This window comes from Acyrthosiphon pisum, chromosome X, assembly GCF_005508785.2.
Source record: "Acyrthosiphon pisum isolate AL4f chromosome X, pea_aphid_22Mar2018_4r6ur, whole genome shotgun sequence".
NCBI classification, from domain to species: Eukaryota; Metazoa; Arthropoda; class Insecta; order Hemiptera; family Aphididae; genus Acyrthosiphon; species Acyrthosiphon pisum.
The window spans coordinates 106,445,148-106,449,657 of NC_042493.1; the positions used below are offsets into that span (position 1 = coordinate 106,445,148).

The window sequence follows — 4,510 nt, forward strand, 5'->3', positions numbered from 1 at the left end:
GTTTGTAATATAATAATAAATTATTGTTATCGCCACGAGTCGAGATAACGTTATCTCAGTTCAATGATTTCACGTCTCTTCGCCGTCAAGTTCTCATTTCTCAGATCAGAAATAATAATAATATGTAATAATAACTCGGGTAAAAATACCAAGGTAATAACTACTGTATAGTAACTACGAGCATAGAACAATGTAACGTGTAATGCGCCGTTATAATAATTATTATGCTCTAAGGTATGCTCATCACTCACCGATCGTAGGTCAGAAAATCAATACATCGACCATGTCGTGACACAGCGACTACGATCGCTACCAACCGCGTCGGCCGACGGTCGCCAGTCGTAAGTCGTAGACTACTCGCATTACGCCGACAGCTGCTGCTGCACCAGGTAAAATCTTTTGGATGTCGATCGATTGTTGTGCCGGATTCAATTCGATTACCGTTATGTTTTTATTGTTGTGACGGTGATGACGGGTGTTATGTGGCCCTCATAATGGGGCCTAGGCGAGATCATTGGTCAACATTGGTTCATCGCTGCACGATCGCCACAGTCGTCGTCAGTAGGCTGCAGCACCAAACCACGTTCCAGGTCCGTTCCGAGATGTCGTTGTCTCTTCAGCAGCGTCACGCCCAGAGTGCTGCAGGTATTGGGATGCAATCCCAGTTTCATGACGCTGCAGGATACGAAACTCATGTGGTTGGCGCACGTCAACGGTACGTTTTATGCATAGGCATATCAAATATAGATTTGGGTTTAGACGATTTGTTTGAATGGGCAAAATTCTTCTTGTTGTTTTTTTCCATAGTCAGAGCCGGACTAGGCGTCCCATAGGTATGCGGGCTGAAATAAAGTTAAATTGAAAAATTGAACAATGAATAATGTTCTCAAAATCTAGATATTTGACAAATTCTTTTTCAATGCTTAGTGTCTAGATGTTTATAGATTATATTTTGATTGTGAAGATCTTTATGCTTTTTTTAGTAATTTTAATTGATTATTAGATCTTTCACCACATAGTTCAGTTAGCACCTAAGCAAAAGAGAAACATACCTTTTAAAACAGTAATAATCTTTTGAAATTTGGAAAACTGTTACATTTAAATCAATCAGTACAGTAAAATATTCTTAACCCATTAATGCCGTGCGTTGCCATATGGCAACATAGATTTTTTACTTTCTAAGAAATATGCAAATTCATGAAGTTTTGAGCTCTGTTACTTAAATTACTTATAACAAGTTATAGTATGTCAACATTTAGAATAATTTTTAGAAATTTAATGCTATAGTAGTATATTTTAAGCTAAATAACCATGGAACATTTGAGTAGGTATTGTATTGTGGTATGATTATTTCTGTGTATTATTAACATTTTGTTAAAACAAATATAGTATATACATTAAGTACTTATATCATATTTTGACAACACATATATTTTATGAGAAGATTGCCATAATAAAACTGACTTTTAATTATTCATCCTAGTCTATTAAGTTATATTCTGTAGGTATTTAAAAAGAAGCCATTATGCTATTTGAGCCAATTGAATTGCAGCCAAGATTTTATAAAAAATAAAATATAATATAATAAATAGGGTTAAATTAATATGTTAGTGAATGGAAAGCAATCTTGATTAAGACTTAATTAATTTCTTAGAGCTATTTATTACAGTTGGTTAGATACTTAATAATAAAGAGTAACAACTTCAGTTGCCTATTACTAGTATACCTAACTATAGTAGAAATGTACTTTTATGAGCTACATCAATCAATTGTAGTTTTTCAAATTCAGCGTTTTATTAAAAATACAATACATTAGATAAAAATAAATGAAATTATAGGTATATACTAAACTTAACATAAGCTTTTTGTTATTACCCTTGAAAACTACATAAAGCTTTATGTAGCAAAAACAATTATTTGGGACAATAAAAGAATTTTTTTTTTTTAAATAAAAAATTGTATTATTAACATTAATTATAGATAAGTATGATTGATTATAATAAAATATTTCATAAAAAAATATATACGTTATAGATATCATTGAAGTTAAATAAATTTAAAACTTAAAATTTCTTATTGCTTAATTTTTTCTGATTACGTTGCTCTCCCCTGGTATATTTTATCGAAATAATATAATATATTTTTAATATGAGTATAAATGAATACATACTTTTAAATTTTATTTCAGAACGTCAAGTTTGAAAGTTCAATCTCAAAATTGGCAAAAAAACGCGATTACTACTTTCCATTACATTTTGTAGAGGATAAACAAAAGTTTGAAGTTGAAGGGCTACATTAATGTAATTATTGAATTTTCTTCCCATACTATTGTCATTGCATAAACAATTATAATTTTACTACTTAATATTTTTAGAATTCATCATACACCTGTACATACAACTATATCATATAGTTATATTTTTGGAAGAAGATAATGCATTGTTCTCTGCTGATTGTGTACTTGGAGAGGGAACTACTGTATTTGAAGATCTAACAGAATATTTAAAATCATTACAATTGATTTTAGACTTAATCCTACTGTTATATTTCCCGGTTACGGCTCTGTAATAAAAGTAATTAAAATATAATATAGTTATAGTAATAAGGTAATCATTATCAAAGTTTAGAACTTCAGGTATTTGCATATTTCTTAGGAAGCTGCATATCAAAGATTTGATTTAACGTAAATTAATTTCTTAATACATTCAACTCAAATGCAAAAATATATATATTCTTTATTTTTCCAAATTTTAGTAAATTTATGTGGTTTTGAAGATTCCATGTTGAATATAATATATAATATTATGTTTTTAAAAAATCAACAAAAAAAAAAATAATATTTTCAAACGGAAAAGAAAAAATGATGTATTTACAAAGAATTTTAGATTTTTATTTAATTTTATAAATGAAAACTAAATGATCATGTTTATTACCAGGGCTTGAAACTTAAAAGCACTAAACAGCAGTATTATATGTGTATAGTGTACATAAATACGTATGTACTAAAAATATATTTAGTATAATATGCAATTATTTTTTTTACAATATATGTGTTTATATATAAATAAACTTGGAAAAAGCATAATTATTTAAAACAAATTATAATTTTCGATAATAATTTTTTGTGTATATTTTTCATTTGTAGATCTTTAAACATTATTCCCAGCTGTATTTAAAAAAGTTAAATGTACCAAATACACCAAATATTAAATCAAGATATATTTATTTTATTTTATTTTTTAATATATACAATTTGTAAAACTTTATTCACAATAAGTATTAGTACTAATATAAATATGACATAAGTTACATGAAAAAAACGTTATCTATATTTATTTAAAAATAAAATATTGTTTATTAGATATTGAGAAAATGTTAAATAAGACCATCTTGATCATAACAAATTTTTACAATCGGTATTTAATATAATTCAAAATATTGACAAAGTCGATAGTATGGTAGCTCTTTTTTCAAATTATTGAAAATGTATTTGTTGTTGATTCAGTATGTTCAGTAAACATAACATACAGTAATATGTTTATGTAAGGTTGTTTGAACAATCACTAAACATTCAACGAATCAATAGAGAGCTAATGGTATCTTGTACATGGCTTAGTGGCCCATAATTGGTCCATTAAATTGTATTGAACCACTGAATTATTTCATTTACATGCAATCCATCATTAAAATCCATAAATATAGTAAAATATGCAAAAATTTGTAAAATACATTTTTGTTTTTTGATTGTATATCAATGAAACAAATTTGTATCAAATCAGATTTTGTATATGTAGCTTTCTAAGAAATATGCAAATTCATGAAGTTTTGAGCTCTGTTACTTACTAATAATATAGGGGAAACATAAGTTGATCATATAAAATCCTAAAGACATTACAACAAGCCACAAGCCCAGAAATTATATTCATAATGCCTACTTATAAGTTATTAATACGACAGTCATGAGTTGTGACAGTTTCAATTTATACTTATTCAATTTATGTTTATTATTATGATAAAGACACCTAATAAGTAGATAATAACCCAATCTAACATGTATTGGTATATTATACTTACATATTTTAAAAACATTTAAACAGTTTTTTTCATTCCTCACTAGTAAATCGCCGCAGTATAATCAATATAAATTTTTCCATTTAGTATTTACTACTTGCCTGTTGCCACAACTGGTCATCCATAAACTTTTTTTTATCACCATTATTTACTAATTATTAATATTCGAATTTGAATTCAATATAATCGATATCAAAAGCATTTAAAATGTGAAAATATGTAACTGTTACATTTAAATCAATCAGTACAGTAAAATATTCTTAACCCATTAACGCCGTGCGTTGCCATATGGCAACATAGATTTTTTACATCAATTTTTATGATATTACATATTATGTTTTCAACAAAATATTGGTTAAAATTGTAAATAAAAAAATTCCGGCGCTAATGGGTTAATCTTATTTTCGTTAAGTAGGTACTGAAAATGAACAATACCAGC

General features: G+C 27.4%; 1 long non-coding RNA gene across 1 annotated transcript in view; it reads left to right on the forward strand.

The window, feature by feature from the left end:
• Positions 1–201: 201 nt before the first annotated feature.
• The window catches only part of LOC115034655, an 11,304-nt gene continuing 6,995 nt past the window's right edge, over positions 202–4,510 (forward strand). Inside the window, exons 1-3 of the long non-coding RNA XR_003839987.1 lie at positions 202–715; positions 2,189–2,300; positions 2,375–2,573. This is a non-coding gene — a long non-coding RNA (uncharacterized LOC115034655). The remainder of the gene's footprint in view (positions 716–2,188; positions 2,301–2,374; positions 2,574–4,510) is intronic.